General features: G+C 35.8%; 1 protein-coding gene across 3 annotated transcripts in view; it reads left to right on the top strand.

The window, feature by feature from the left end:
- MARCHF1 (membrane associated ring-CH-type finger 1) overlaps positions 1-17,491 on the top strand; it is an 835,479-nt gene that overhangs the window by 89,688 nt on the left and 728,300 nt on the right. The gene's annotated exons all lie outside the window — the stretch shown is intronic.

The following is a 17,491-nucleotide window of genomic DNA, read 5'->3' as shown; positions in this document are numbered from 1 at the left end:
CAATCCACTATACTAAACATGGTATATCAATTGTTTCTCTTAGTATGACAGACCTATAAAATAGAGGTTATTATTTCATCTTACAGATGTGGAAACTAGAGTGAAGGATGAAGCAATTTGACAAGGTCACAGAGAATGAGGGTGTGAACCAGGTCTGCTGGGCGCTACAGCCCTTGCTGTGAACCGTTAGGCTATATAGCCTCCCTGATAGACACCCCAAACCTCACCAAATTTGGCCATGAGAAATTTATGCATACTCTTTGTTCTGGCTTCTTGGTTCCCTCTATATGCAAAGATTCATATTTGGGGCAAGTATTTGTATATCAAAAAGTTTATATAACTTGAAAATTCACCTTTTCTAGAGACTATTTCCATGACAAGTGCTGTGCAATCATATATATGAGGTAAATGTGGGATAAGGGTGTAACAAAGCAGCTATATACAAGTGCATGAATATTAAATTATGGCTGTTGAAGCTCTTTCATCAGTTAAAAGTTCTTTAACCATCAATGGAATATTTGTGTTGGTTAGAGGAGTCAGCAGCAGTGACAGATATAGAAGAAATGTGACTCATCTTCAGCAAGCCAAGGATCCCCAGACTCTTGGGATGGGCTTAAGCATCACTGATTGATGTTTCTGACACTAGTCTTGGGTCATAAAACAACAATCACCACCTCAAAACTAGTGTTATTACTAATCACTTTAAGTTAAAACAAAATATTTTACTTGAGAACTTCAAAATTCTTCTTGAGATTATTAAAGGTAGTCTAATTATGCAGCTATACAGAAACAAAGCTGGACTTTTCTGTTTAAGTGATTCCTACTTTCTGTTGAAATGCCAGACAGATTTCTCTCCTGTAATTGATAGTTTGTGTGTGTGGTAATTGTTTTGCTTTCTGATTCATCCTTAATTCCTCTTCATTCCACAACACACTCTTTATCTAATCGATTACCAAGTGCTATTGATTGTAACTAACTGTCTAAATACCCTCCCTCCTCCACCGCTTTTGCACTAGTTTAGGTTGTCTTCTTCCATTTCTTTAGCAAATGCTGCAACTCACTACCTGGTCTTCCTACTACTATTCTTTCTTTTTTCTCTTATGAGAGCTATCTTGATCATGGGGCATTTTTTCTTAAAAGTTCCGGTGCCTTCCTGTCATATGCAAAATTGATATTCAAAGATATAATGCCAAGTTGTTTAAAAACTTGAGACCTGTCCAATGGTTCTACCTTAATCCAGCAAGTGCTCTCTTGGGATCTTATACTCCCACAATATTGAATCTAGTTTAGTTCAAATAAAATCTTGTTTTATTTTTCTATGACTTTTCACATACTGTTCTCTTGTGTGAAATGTCTTCTAGTGTCCTCTATGATATAGTAAGTATTTAAGTTATGTATTTAAGTTGTTGCACCCTTAAAAACTTTGTAATTATTTTTAAGTATACATACCACTCTGTACATTTCTTGAGACCAGGAATCGTGAGATATTTTATTTGTGTTCACAATTTCCGTGACAGTGCTGGGCATGTCAAGTAGAGTTCAATAAATATTAAATTGAATTGGAATGTATAATATGTGCAATGCATATACTTAATTGATGTGTGAATCTGCTAAAAATTTCTTGATTTGAAAAGATTTCATAGAGAAGACAGAAGAAGGGGATTGTAAAGGGGAGAAAGAAAAATTTAGAAAACCTTAGGAACCAGGTGGTTTATGTAGCATGTGAAAAAATATATAGTCTAGACTTGGGACAGCAAATAGATTCTACTTGTAGTATTGACTCTAGTGAGTTGGTTGTGGCTGAGCCACGTGTGAGAAGAATGTTGAGTCTATGACAGGATTCAGAAGGAAAGAGAGATACAGTTGATTTGTAATGCAGCCAGGTCACAGGAGGAAGGATGGGGGGGCACTGAGCTTTGAATTGGTTGAGTTGCATCTGGAGCAGTAATTCTCAGGCTATTTTGTCATGGAACATGTATTGACTTGGGAAATTTACATGTTTGGATCGAGGCAAAAGTAAGAATCTTTTCAAGCTACTGCCTTTCTTGTTGCTTAAATTCTCATCATTGATCATGACACCAGAGTGACATGACATCAGGTTGAGAATTGCTGGTTTTCAGCAGTGACTTCCTGCTCTGGGCCTTAGATTCCTGAAGGACCCTTGCAAGGGTCCTTCATGTTTACAGGCACAAGAAACATTCTGTTAATTTTTAAATAATATCATTGAATCATATGTACTGTAATTTAAAAATTTATATATCAGAATTGTTATTTTTATTAAGTGTATAGTAGCTTTTTGTCATTATGGGTTTTTTTTTGATTAATGACCACTAAAATATTTGTACTGTCATATAGGAACACATGATATTTTTTTCATTTTCAAATGGTTTCTTATACACAAAAACAATGAAAATAATTGTTTAAGAAAAGACAGTGACTCAAATTTGACTTTCATGGGTGTTGTTAAAGAAAACTGATGGGATGGTTGAATGATTGGTTAGGAGAAAAAATTAATATATAGTATATTAATATATATTAATATATATATAGTATCCTGGATCTTACAAGATTAGTAGAAGATTTTAGGGAGGGGTGACATCGTATAGCAACACATATGAAAAACAGTTTGCCAGTAAAGTTTGAAATGGTTACAAAATACACATACTCTTGATTTTATTATCATAAAAACATATATGGAAAAAAGTTAGTTATAATAATATTAATGTGAATTCATGGCCACTGTTGTTCAGTGATTCTAAGACGTGCATATAATACACATTTTGACATTTCTGAAATTGATATGCAAACTTGTAGTTGCTATTGGCCAGTTGGAAGTTGAGATACAGTTTTTATTGCCTTTACATTGGTAGACTGAGTTACGGCATGTGTCACTCACTCCTGGGGGCATTACAGTACAACTGCACCATCTTGGCAGTTTATAACAACCCATGTGAAAACCATTTAAGGGGGAAAATGATTCCCGTGTGTTATCTGGAAACTGTTTATTGACATCTTCTGCTAAGATCAAGAAAGCGTCAGCATCAAAACCTGTAGTGTGGGTGTAAGAAGCTTGGAGACAATAGTAGAACTCTCTTTTAAGAACTAATGCTTCATCAATTTCCTTGGTGGAATAGAGGATCATTCTGTATGAAAGAAAAAAAAAATCAATCACTTAGAATTGTAAAACGTTTCAGAGACTTTAGATTCTGAATATGAAAAAGGTTTAGGAATAATCTTAAGCAATTTATTTTGCATTTATTTTTCAACAGGAGTTGGTAGTAGTCTATGTACAAGTAAATCTAGAAGAGCTTTTTCAATAAGAATTAAATAAATATTCTGAGTGACAAGAAATTACAAGGTCAAAATTTTAAATAGCAGATGTGGTTTTTCCTTCCTTAGTGATACATGAAATAATGGGATATTTATAATTGATGACATCTTAAATTCAGTCAAATATGGAAAATCTTTAGTAGCTAGCATTATGTAAACCAGAATCGCTCTTAGTTGATACTTCAGCAGAATTTATACGACAGTCTCAATAGTATTTGTGGAAGGCATGAATGAGTAAATTATAGTAAGTATAAATGACATTAAAATACCTGAGAGAATATAATACATGTAAAGAATCCATGAATCATCAAGGAAATATGTAATTGTATTTTATTGTATATAAAATGGTAATCCAGACATCACTCTTTACAAATCAGATAATTTTGTTACCAAAACAGTGATTCTGTAAACCAGTAGTTTAAAGAAAATTTATTGTGTTTACATTCATAGCACTACAAATAATATGCAGTAAATTATTTTACTTATATGTATGGATAATCCTCTACTTACAGTGGGTTTACATCCCAATAAACCCATTGTAAGTTGAGTATAGTAAGTTGAAAATGCATTGAATACACCTAACCTACCAAACATCACGGCTTAGCCTAACCTACTTTAAACATGCTTAGAACACTTACATTAGCCTATAGTGGGGCAAAATCATTTAGCGCAAAGCCTATTTTATAATAAAGTGTTGAATATCTCATGTAATTAATTGAATACTATACTGAAAGTGAAAAAACAGAATGGTCGTCTGGGTCTAGAATGTTTCTGAGTGTATCAATTGTTTACCCTTGTGTTCGCATGGTTGACCTGGAGCTGAACTGCCAGTGTCACTAGAGAGCATGGAATTGCGATATATCACCAGCCAGGAAAAGATCAGAATTTCAAACTCAAAATTCAAAGTGAGGTTTCTCCTGAATGCATATAGCCATCTCACCATCAGAAAGTTGAACCATTTTAAGTTGAGGACCGTCTGTAAGCGAAAATCTATTACATTAGATCTTCTCTAAAACAGACTTCTTCTATTACTGCAATCCAAGTTTATCCAAGTGATCAAGAACTTCACTTACAGTGTTGAATTATAAAATCAGAATGGAAAAGCTGTAACCAATCTTTCACAAATTCTTAGATATTAAAAAATTGTAATCTGATGACATGCCTTATCATCAGCAGAGTTTGAGTTCTTTGATCCTTAATCATAGTCTCAGGGTTACCAAGTATTTTTTTTTTAATTTCAGTTTAAAAATTAGGAAAAATAAACAATGGTAATACTACAGATAATCATCATATTAAAAAAATATCTACTTAAGATTAACACATGTAAAAGGAAGATACTAGTGACATATCTGAAGCTCAAGTTATTTAGATCTATCTTCTTTGTCCTTGTTTGAAAGATGTATATATTTCTAGAAGTTAAACAGAAATAGATTTTAAGGATAATTTTTCATGATCTTTCCTTCATGAGCTATTATGACAATTTGAGATACTGAGCATAAAATCAATTCTTAGCTTTCACAAAAATGAAGTATGAATACTTTTCAAATTATTTTCATTATTTGTCAGCATTTCCTTTTTGAACTATATGATTAAATATTCATTGATGCATTTTATCTTTAAGCCACATAATTGAGCTTCTCATTTATAAATTAGCAAACATTAGGCAAGTAAGTAAGAATATATATATGGAGAGGGACGTTCTTGAGTTCTTAACTTCTTCTGAAGCAGTCTTTTTCTTTTCCCCAATCATGGTGCTAATTTAATGACATCACAAGAGTTTAAAATAGAGAGGATTCGTTTTTGAACTTTAAGAATGGTTTTGACTTTTGAAAAGCAGGAAGTTAGTAAATCTCAAAAGTTTATATAACGTGTTTTGTAATGCAGTATCTTTTTGTTTCAATTGATGAAACTTCAAGTAACCTAAGAAAGAAGAGATAGGTCTCCTTGATTTTTTTATGTAATCTTAGAGACATCATTATTCATCCATTCATCAAACTTGTACTGAGTGACTGGCCAGCCCCAAGGACAAGTGAAGGTGCCAAGAATGCCTCTAACTTGAGAGTACATTTGTTAGTGGGGAAAATAGATATGCAGATTAATAGTTCCAATCCTTGTGTGAATGCTGTTATAGAGACGTATATGATGTGCGTCAGGACACAGGGAAAGAAAGGTGTGTGTGTGCGCTGAAGGATTTCAGAACAATTTCAGAGAGACGTGAAACAAGACATAAGAGAATTCCATGGAGGCATAGACTTACTAGGAAACAGCAGGTCGTTTGTTACAGCAGAAGTGTAGACCCCAGTGGTAGATGAGGCTAGAAAGAAGGGATTACAGTAGAAAGAGCTGAGTGTTTTGATCTTTATATTTATAGTGATGATAAACCACTGAGGTGTGTAACGTGTGGTGTGATACGATCAGATTTTTGAAAGGTCTTTGTAAGAACAGGATTGAGGATGGGGTGGTGGAGAGTGAATAGAGACACGAGGATTTGTAGCCTATGAAAGTCTGGTCAAATGTGGGGTAAGGGAGGTAGACGGCAAGGTTGACTCTGTTATTGCTTCATCAGGGGAATGATGGTTTGAACATCATAAAGAAAACAGAAAGTCTGTTTTCTTTAATCACTCCCCCAAACTCATAACTTCCCTCCTGCAACCCTTGCCTCCTTCCATTACACAAAACTGGCTACATCCATGAAAATATGTTTGCAAGTCAAGCCCAACATTTAAAAATCTGTTTCATAGTGATTATAAAACCCCAGGTAATGACTGATGTATTTCACGTTCATTTAAAAAAAACTCCAAAATCCAGATATCAAAAAATACAAACCCATCTGTTAAACCACAGAATATCAAGCTACATAGAAATCTGTCCTAAGACCGGGGCCACGAGCAAGGCCACCCTTGGGAAGTTCCCAGACCTCCTGGGACTGGTATCAAACACCACCAAGAGTGGGTGTCACTTCACTGTTAGGCTCCCATGCAGAATGCCCCAGTTACTAGAATTTGTTTTATATAAATGAGGCTTGATATATACGTAGCCAGAAAAATCTCTGTAATAAACGAATGAGGACATCAACTTAATTAGCATAAATTGGCTCAGTGTTTGTTAAAAAAAAGAAACTACCCCCCCCAAAAAAGTCAGTATAGCACATACCAAAAAAATCCCAGAAACAAAACCCCTCAATATCCATCAAGTGTTTTATCTGGAATAGTCCAAGTCTCAAGCATTCAAGATTTGAGTACTTTTGACCTAACTAATTCTAACAAGTACAGTGAAACAATTTGGATAGTCAAGGAAGGAGAGAATTGGAAGTAATAGGAAGTAATAGGATTAGTTCATAAGTTTTCTTTATTGATGGAGAGCTAAATTGGTATATACTTCAAAGACAGTCCATTTAGGAATGTTAAGTGATTTCTGAGAATTTAATGGTGGAAACTCCTCATGTTTATCTTGAGTCTTTCCCAAAGATTTCAAAAGGACTCCACCAATGAATAGAGCAGGTCTCTAGAAATGTGGTGAAAGGTGACAATTTCACTGGTACTTACATAATAATATAACTATGAGGAGAGAATCATGATTATTGAATGGGAGGGAAATCTCTTTTGTGTTTCTTATCTTTTACATTTCATCTGGCTTGATGACTTTCTGTTTTATCTTCACTCACAATTAGTTTGCATTAATTCTGCTTTCACACCTAGAAATTGTCGTTCTGTATACTTCCTTTTTAAATTTCTTGTTCATATAGCCACCCGTCTTGTAATACTACTGAATACCACCGTGGTCTGATCTCCACCCTTGGGAGGAACTCCTCCGTGACCCACGGGGCTGTCAGTGAACGTCCTCGGCAACATTTGCTTTCCTTTTTCACTTCATTTCTTGGAATTCATTCCAGTGCATTCACTTTTTCAACCCCTACTAAAAATGCTCATTTTAAAAATTAAAAAATTTATTTTAACCTATTTTAAAGTATTCTAAGTAGCTCTGGCTCTTGTGGTAAGCTTTTTTATGTCTGTCTTTCTTTATCCTGTGCACAGTGACAGTGGCTACTTCTAAAGTTTGTGAAAACTCAGACCTCAACACCAAGTCTCTTACCTTGAGGATTTGCAACCCAGGATTTCCAACCATACGGGTCATGGATTTAATCTTGCCTGTGACAGTTCTCTTTCTGTCCTACACTCACACAACATTTCTTTTTTAGGTACTCATAAGCTTCCCATAGCAGCCTTAGTTAAAATTGTATTTTTGTTTTTTTTCTGGGCCAGTTTATATTAACAGTTGTAGAGTTCATTTTAGTGTGCTCTGATTTTCAGCTTCTCAGGGAAATGTATCACTGTAATCTAATGGTTTAGTAACACATTTCTAAGAACTTGTTTCCGCATGCAAAACCTTACATAATACAGTCAACAAGGAACTATTCTCAGGTGACCTGGAATTCTTATGAAGACAAAGATGCTGGTTTAGTTTTCATGCGGTACCAGCACCACTGCCATCACAATGATGAAAAAGATGTTTTTATTTTGCACATCATAAAGTGAGAGAGATTGTGCAGATCTCGAAGTTTGAATAAAGGACTACTTCTCATTTAAATTCTGCGAAGGCTGCACTCATGGTAGCCGGGAAAAGTGATGCAGTCTCAATGACTTACAGATTTGACTGACTGATTCTAAGGAATGCCTTGGAGTGTGTTCTCTTAATCTATATACCCAGCAACATGTTTGCTGCTCTGAAACTGAGATCTGTGTTATAACATGGCTACTCCCTCTTAAATCGTGTTGTCTTTTAGCTTATCCTGGAGGCTCTCCTTTGGAGTGACAGGCAAGGAACTTCATAGTGAAAACGATGACAGGTAGTCCTTGACTAGTTGCCCTTAAAATGAGTTCATTTGCCCTGAGGATGGGTTGTTTTTCGCTTGTTTCCATTCCCATGAAATCCTTGTCATATACTTGACTATTGATGGCAGTGACTTTGCAGAACCCTTGACCTCAGTGATACAATGACCTTTAATGTAGACTTCTACCGTTTTGCGTTTTATACAATGTAATTTTATACACACGTATGATATAACATATTTTACAACAATATATAACATATGCACATAAAAATAATACATAAAATCATCTAAGATATATTTTCAGGCTCTTTAAGGAGGGATTAAGATTCCTGATACCAAAGAATTGCATCAATTTTCTGTGTGCCTCTAGAGCTTCGTACATTTCCTAAAGAAATTTGTTATTCTGAGAAAATAGTTGGAACAAATGATCCATAATTATAAATTAATTGGCACTAAACATTGCTAAAATATGTGAATACATTTATAGGTAGTAGCTAGTTTCAAGGATGTTGAGGGATTGATAAAGGAAAAAAATGACACAGTTCACTGTACAGTAATGGTCATGTGGAGGGGGAAACATTTTACTTAAAAAAAAAAAATAATGTTGTGTACTGATTTCCTGTGTAGGGGTACCAGATAAAATTCAGGAGGTCCAGTTAAATTTAAATTTCAGATAAACAATGAATAACTTTTTGTGTGTATGTATGCAATATTTGAGATACATTATACTAAAAAACTTATTCCTTTTTAGTCTGAAATTCAAATGTAACTGGGTGTTCTGTGTTTATATTTCCTAACTCTGGCAACCCTACTCCTGTGCATGTTTATTCACCAGTTAAGAATTATCTCTCATCCCTTGCTGGAAAGTGGCTTGCCTGAGAGATGTGTTTCCAAACATACTGATCATAAGAGTCATGTGTGGGGCTTGTGAAACATTTCCAAATCACATTTTATTTACCCAAAACATGATGTCTACGGAGCTACATGCCATTCTCAAGCAAAGGAGTGGAGTCTGAGTCCTTTCCGTCTCTGAGTCTTTTTACTGAATTTAGGAAGGCTTTGTCCTCATCGTCAGTTCCACATAGTTTATTTATTATTGTTATTGTTTTCATTATTATGTTGTTTCTAGTATTTGTCCCTGTGTCTAATCATTGAATCCAGAGTTTGACCACAACACACTTAACTCTGCTTGATGACCATGTTGCACATTGCTACTTATGAGAATAATGTTACAAGGATTATGATGAACTCCTACTTTTGGAAGGGGAGGGAAGACTAAAAAAACAATCATAAGTAAGAGTTTACACATATTGGAAAAGGTTTTTATACTTGTATTTTCCAGGTATTCATGCTTTAATTTTATTATATATCAGCTCTTTCCTAAACATATGTATTAAACCAAGGTGACCAAATCCACACGTGTGAACTCACAAAGCTGTATATTTTCTGTTCACTTTATGGGATGAATATTTATTTTTAATCTCAATGGTGTCAGGATATATGGAGAGCTCTACTCAAAATTAGCCTTCCTTAAAAATGAATGTGGTTTGGGTGACAAATTATTCCTCTAAGAGAATCAAGGAGAAATTTGATGTGTTATTTCAAAGAGATGAGGCAAAAATTTAAATTTTGTCAGTTAACAGAAGGAGAGAGAGAATGAAAGTTCAATTGTGTTTGAAGTAAAAATGACCTGTCATCCAAGAGACTTCATGAAACATGTTGAAAGACACTGCCTCTGTCTGTGCCAGCTTTTCCTTATAACTCTGTGGTTCTCCACGAAAAACAGAAGACAATAATCGTTAAACAAGTCCTGTCAGGTCATTAGTTTATTAGCTTGTTAAATTAATTTAGGTAAAATGTTTTGTGTTAGTATTTTTTTCATTCCTGATGGAATTATTTGTTAATCATGTAAACTTGCAATAAGTAAGCCCTTAGGAAAAACAAGATAAGTGAAAAATAGAGTTTTATTTTAAGACTAAAACTTAAATTATGTGTATCTTGTTTTTGTTTCCAATGGAATACCTTGCTTTCATTGAATAATATTTCAATGAAATATTATCTCACTTCTTCTGTATTTTATTTGTTTATTATTTTTGGCTGTGTTGGGTCTTTGTTGCTGTGCGCGGGCTTTCTCTAGTTGTGGTGAGCAGGGGCTACTTATCGTCGCAGTGCACAGGCTTCTCATTGCTGTGGCTTCTCTTGTTGCGGAGCACAGGCTTTAGGTGCACAGGCTTCAGTAGTTGTGGCACATGGGCTCAGTAGTTGTGGCTTGCAGGTTCTAGAGCGCAGGTTCAGTAGTTGTGGTGCATGGGCTTAGTTGCTCTGCGACATGTGGGATCTTCCCAGACCAGGGTTCGAACCCATGTCCCCTGCATTGGCTGGAGGATTCTTAGCCACTGCGCCGCCAGGGAAGCCGTCATTTATTCTATATAAGTGAGATAATATATGTATAATACTCAAGGTAAATGATGGACATATATTAAAAACTTAGAGGTTAGATACTGTGGTGTTTTTTATTATTCACATGATGAACTTTCAAATGCAAGTGTCATAAAAATCACACAGCCAGGGCTTATGACTAAAATTTCCCTTTATCTTTTGGGGAGTCAAACACAAGTAGACTGCTCTGCTGAATACTGGGGAAAAAAGTTCCATAGCTGTTTGTTGTTATGATTACAGTTTTTGAAGTATTTTCCTTGTTCTTATTAGTTAAATTTAGATTTCTGTATTGTTTTAAAAATATAGAAATTATTTATTGTCATTGTTTTACTTGCATGTTTAAATTAAATTAATATATTGTCATTGTTTTACTTGCATGTTTACTCCTCCCCAGGAGTGCTGGTAGGGATGAGATGAGACCAAAGCAGTCTAGTTGGCTACTTTTTATCAGATATTCTGTTGGGAGAGCATTACCATTAAATTTTCACTTTATATAATCTGTGGCCTCAGTTTGGCCTCTTTTAAAAAAATACAGTGAAGATGACACAATTACTAGGATATTCAATTTAAAACGTAAAGTAAAATAGCTTGATTAGTAAATAGCAGTTCAATTTTTAGGCTTTTTTTTTTTGGTTATAATGAAATAATAGTTCCTAGTGACATCTCATATAATTGTCTTTGTTCTGAAGTTCTCACAGTTCTTAACATTTTAATCATAGATGTGTTCTAGTTCAGCAGGGTCAGGTAATTGTTTTGTTGTAAATAATATTTTGCACTCCCCCCTGAAGTAGTAAAACCACTTTTGTAAAATGAACACCTGCTGAAGAGACGGCAGTTGATTTTATCTATTATTATGTGATCGGTTCATGAAGGAGAAACAATCAGCCACCATAAATGAGTATGCATTTTAGCTAAGGTCATTGAAAGAAGCTTCACTTTTTTTTTTTGCGGTATGCGGGCCTCTCACTGTTGTGGCCTCTCCCGTTGCGGAGCACAGGCTCCGGACGCGCAGGCTCAGCGGCCATGGCTCACGGGCCCAGCCGCTCCGCGGCATGTGGGATCTTCCCAGACCGGGGCACGAACCCGTGTCCCCTGCATCGGCAGGCGGACTCCCAACCACTGCGTCACCAGGGAAGCCCAGTTGCTGCTTTTTGAATATGAATTTTGTCATCTGCCACCTTCCTAAATTTTCTTAGTTCTAGAAGTTTTCCATTGTACTGATTGGATTATCATCAGGTAGACTGTCTTGTGCATAGATAACTTACACTCTTCCATTTTATAACATAAAAGTTTTATTTTGTCTTTTATTTATTTGAAAAAGCTACAAGAACCTTTTGATAGACTGTACATTAGTGCAGGAATTATGTTACCTTTTTAACTATGTTTCTAACTTCTAGCACAGGGCAAGAATATAAAAATTTACCTTTTTTTTTTTTGCTTTTGGCACCTGGGGAAAAGAATATATAATTGTATTATTCAAATTATTGATGTAATAAATTGTTCTCATCAATACTCAAAAGATAAACTATTTTTAAATTTCCAGAATAATACATACTTAGTTGGGTATTTGGTTCATGCTTTACAAAGCTGGTTTAATTTGATAATATTCTATTTAGGAGTTTTCATTTGTATTCAATATTCAGATTGGTCTGTGGAATTTTGATTTTGTTTCTTTTGCCGTATTTAGTATTCAGGTAATTTTTGCTACACACAATGATTAGGTAAGCAATATTTAGACAAAATTTTTAATTACCCCTTGTGTGTTTTATCCATTACAATTTTTATTTCCTCCTAATTAAGTCTGGTATACTTATCTAAAACTGTTCAATTTATGAACATATAATTTTATTATTCCACAACTTTAAATAGTATTTCTCTCATTTTGAAAAATGTTCATTTATGAATGGAACACCTTTTATTTATGTTTGTTAAATTAGTTTTGACAGAGGTGTTATATTGTTCTTATTTATCAATTCTGTTTTCCTATTTTTTCTAATATATTAATTTATGCACTTATTTAAAAAAATCTTTATACTCTTTTTATTTTGTTTTCTTTCTATCTTTCTTCAATGATTAGTTCAGTCATTTTTTTCTTTCTTTTTTTTTGTGGTACGAGGGGCTTTCACTGTTGTGGCTTCTCCCGTTGCGGAGCACAGGCTCCGGATGCGCAGGCTCAGCGGCCATGGCTCACGGGCCCAGCCGCTCCGCGGCATGTGGGATCCTCCCGGACCGGGGCACGAACCCGTGTCCCCTGCATCGGCAGGCGGACTCTCAACCACTGCGCCACCAGGGAAGCCCCCCATTTTTTTCTTGTATAAAATTTTATCAGGTTAGAAATTTTAAATCTTGTGTAAAATTTTATCAGGTTAGAAATTTGGCTGCATCCTTTAATTTTTATATAGTCTAAATTTTGGCTTTTTTTCCCCCTAAACTAAGAGTTTGTAGATCACATTTTAAATTGTATACAGATTTTGGTTAACCATGTAAAAACATATGTTGATTTTTAGGTGAAATAGAAAACTGAGTTATAGTGACAAAAACTGTGAATGGGCTTAACTAATACACTATTAGGTGTGTATGTGCATGTATACATGGAGATTTTCGTAAATTTGTGTATGGTGTATCTGTGGGTTTATTTTTACCTTTCCTAACCTTGGGGAGGGGTGGGGATACAGCAATCAGATGGTGTGAATAAGAAATCAAGTCTCTAGAGCCAAGCAACTATTTTATTTTAACTCTCCACCCCCCTCAATATTTCGTTCATATAACAGATTGACTCCCAAAAGGAATTAATCCATATTGGGTTTTATCATACATATTTGAAAAGCTACTGCCAACAAAAGGGGATCCAAGAGTCACTTTATCTGCTGCTACTCAGATACATTTTATTTCAAAAACATACACTGAAGCATTGCTGATAAATCCTTAGGAAAACATATTCACATGTAACTTCCAATCACACTGAACCATATTTGAAAGATTTTTCAAGGTCAGCTCTGGCATAAGCTAACATTATACCATTTAATCCAGGAATTACTTTAGCATTTGATTAATGACATATGTTTGATACATAATATAATTTCACGAACACTAAATCAAATTTTAACTTTATTAGGTTGATTTAGTGGTTTTGGAGAAAGCTTTAAATCTTTTCTGCTAATTTCTTGCTTAATTTTCTGTTTTACGTTTTTAAAAATTCTTACTTATTAATTTTGAACCTGCCTTTTAATGATGATTCCCCTTAATTGGGAAGTAACGTGAAGGCACTACAGCAATTTGGCCAGCTTTCTGTATATGAGCCCCGCTATCCTGATTGAAAAATACATCAACTCTTTCTTTTCCTCATTCATTCCATGAACCCTTACGTTTTAAAAAATTTTATATTGGGGTATGGTTGATTAACAATGTTGTGTTAGTTTCAGGTGTACAGCAAAGTGCTTCAGTTATACATGTTCATGTTTCCATTCTTTTTCAAATTCTTTTCCCATTTAGGTTGTTACATAATATTGAGCAGAGTTCCCTGTGCTATAGAGTAGGTTCTTGTTAGTTATCCATTTTAAATATGGCAGTGTATACATGTCAATCCCAAACTCCCTAACTACCCCTCCCCTCCACCCTTCCCCTCTGGCAACCATAAGTTCCATGAACCTTTATTGAATACACCTAAGTGCTAGGTACTGCAGTCAACATTGGACAAATCATTGGTGAGCAAAAGCAGAGTCCCTGCTTTCAGGAGACTTACAGTCCGGTATGGGAAATATAAATTGTTAAATGTGAAAGTGCAATTGATGTACATACAGTGTGCAGTGCATGCTGATATGGGAGCACACAATAGATGGGTGGGAGGCCGGGGTGACTGCAAAGAGAGTGGATCTTCCGCTGAGACGAAAAGTTGAGCAGGGATTCGCTAGGTAAAGTGGAGACGAGGTCCTTTTTGACAGGGGGAGGAGCATATGCAGAGACCCTGCGAGCAGGGGAAACAAGGTCTGTAGAAAGAACTGTGGAAAGGTCTGAGTGGCCTTTGAGGTCTGAATGGCCTGGATGTTGAGAGCCAGTAGAAGGGGCGTTAAAAAGAGGCCTGAGAGGGAGAGGGTGTCTGCATTGTGGAGGGCCTTATGTTGTATGAGAAGATGTGTCCTCTACTCTCCATGCAATGTGAAGGCCAAAGAAGTGCTTAAAAGGGGTGACATGATCTGACTTAAATTTATCACTTCATTTAACGAGTACTTATCAAGTGCCTACTGTTCATCAGATATTGCTATGGGCACAAGAAATACAGCAGGGACTAAACCAGACCAAAAAAACCTGTCCTCATACTGCTGGTAATGCAATGCAGTGTGTAATAAGTCAGAGAAATCCTCACAGAGGAAGTGACATATAAGCAAGAATCTGAAGAAAACGAGGAGATCCAGGGAGGAAATGAATGTTACCGAAGAGCAGTGAATACACGTCAGCCAGAAGAAACAGTTCCAGCTGTCCTGACTCTGGACTCTGCAGCTCAGAGGGCATTGACGAGCTCTCACAGTATGTGTGTGCACGCACGCTTGTAATGTGCAGTAATTTAAGAAGTGGACATAGAAAATAGGCTACAGGGATAACGTAGGGTGAGGGGAGAAACAGATGAGGACAAGATTTTATGGCTGGATGGAGAAAGATGAAGCTGCTCTGAAGATGGGAGAAAAAAGCCACAAGTACGTTGTGTGAATTCAAGGAAAAAGGAAGGCAGTGGTTTCATCATTAAATGGTGTTGACAGGTAAGGATAAGAACAACTTATTTTGGGTTTAGTGACTGGAGGGTTACTAAATCCTGTTTTGATGGAGTAACGGAAGCCAAGTCCATTAGAATGGAGAAACGAGAAGTGGAAAGCATCAGAATTAGCTACATTTTTGAAAACTTTTCAAAGATACCAAAAGGAGAGACTAAAATAGTATCTGAAGGAGATTATAGAATCAAGGAAGTTTTTGTTTGTTTGTTTTTAATGGGAAAGACTGTGTTATGTTTAGAACTTGATGAGATCCAATCAAGATGGAGACGTTGAATATACAAATGAAAGAAGGGAAGTTTAATAATACTATTTAATGGGTAACTCGAACTTGGCAAATACTATAAACTTTTGTGGAGGCACAACTGTAGAGGCAGTATCTCTCTAATAATCATCACAATAATCAATTCATTTATTGTTATCACTTTAAATGTATTTTTCCAGTATCAACTAATAATCTCTATTTAATTAATGATGTTGCTTTTTAAGGAAAAAGGGAAAATGCCTTTATCTTTCTCTTAGTTGAGTATTTGACTTCAGTGATTCATGCTTCAGTCTCTCTTCACCAAAGATAAAAGAAATCTACATATTACCTACTGTTACAATGCATGACAGTTTATAAATAGCTAAATTTTAGGAGCTACTATTAAGTCCTTGAGTGGATTTTAATAAACCATTAATCCCTTTCTCACTTCTGTGTTATTTATCAACTTTATGTCAAAGGACAAGGACAAATTATCCAAACATTGTTTAGTACAATCATCATTAATTAATTAACACTTATCCAGTGGGGATTTTAAACTTTTCTCCCCCCAAGGGCTATTCTAATGTCAGAGTAGGATAAAAAATATCTATAGCGACCCTTATCTCTTTCCGATTTAACGTTTATCGTAAGTCAATTAGCTCTTTATTAGAAGCAAGGAGGTGAACAGCTGGTTGTGGAAGTCTGTATAGCAAGAGCAGAAAAGGAACACAACTTCCAGAAAAACCCTTCCTAATTCCTCTCTCTTTCTTTTTTTTTTTTTTTTTTTTTTTTTGCGGTACGCGGGCCTCTCACTGCCGCGGCCTCTTCCGCCGCGGGGCACAGGCTCCGGACGCGCAGGCTCAGCGGCCATGACTCACGGGCCTAGCCGCTCCGCGGCACTTGGGATCCTCCCGGACCGGGGCACGAACCCGTGTCCCCTGTATCGGCAGGCGGACTCTCAACCACTGCGCCACCAGGGAAGCCCCCTAATTCCTCTCTTATAATTTAAAATATATGACATGATTAATGACCCATCCTTCTTTACTTTCCATTTATTTTCTTGGAACTCTTTGTTGATATGCAGTTACTATACTTAGATTAAGGGCAAATAAGTCTTATCTCATTACATTTTTACAACTTTCAGAATAGTATCTACTTTTAAAAGTGGATTCTAAAGCACACGCCGTGTGTCATGCAGAGAGTTAATAAATCCTGGACCAATGGTGACATTTCAAACCTAATCAACACTGGCATTCTTTACTTGCACGAACAGCCGTGAACCACAGGGGATTTGAGAATGGTCTTCTCACATGTAATATAACTTTCAAATTGACTTTTCTTTTAATAATTTTTTCCTGGCTGATCCGTACGAATCCCCTTTATTAAGAAAAGTAATCTATCCAGTATTCAGTGAAGAACCAGCTAACCCGTTGTTAATCATTCAGGGAAATGTTGCAGGCTTAAGCACTTTTAGAGGTAGATATTGAACCTACTCCTTGCTATAAGCAAACTTTGAAATAGAGATAAGGCCCTATGAGTCATCTTCATCTGCTGAAAGGATGGGTAAGCTGCATGTGCAAAAATTATGATTTTCTACCCACTTGCTAACCCACAAGGAAAAGCTCCAGATAGAGTAGAGCCTGAGTAAATAAGACTTGTTTGTTTCAGTAGAAAATAATTTACCATCACTGTCTAGTTTTAGACGAGATAAATTTAACTTTGTGATTTATTTCGTAAGATATTGTCTTCTCTACTGTAAAGCCTCGTGCCAAAAACAGTGATTCTGAGGGTTGGTGGCCTCTGATAGATTACCTGAAATACTGTCAGTTTGAGCTGAATATTGATTTCTTTATTCCTCTTTTAATAACATTTTTATTTGTTTAT

Source organism: Orcinus orca, chromosome 4 (assembly GCF_937001465.1).
Source record: "Orcinus orca chromosome 4, mOrcOrc1.1, whole genome shotgun sequence".
NCBI lineage: Eukaryota > Metazoa > Chordata > Mammalia > Artiodactyla > Delphinidae > Orcinus > Orcinus orca.
The sequence above is the reverse complement of the archived record's forward strand: the minus strand, read 5'-3'. Positions and strand labels throughout refer to the sequence as shown.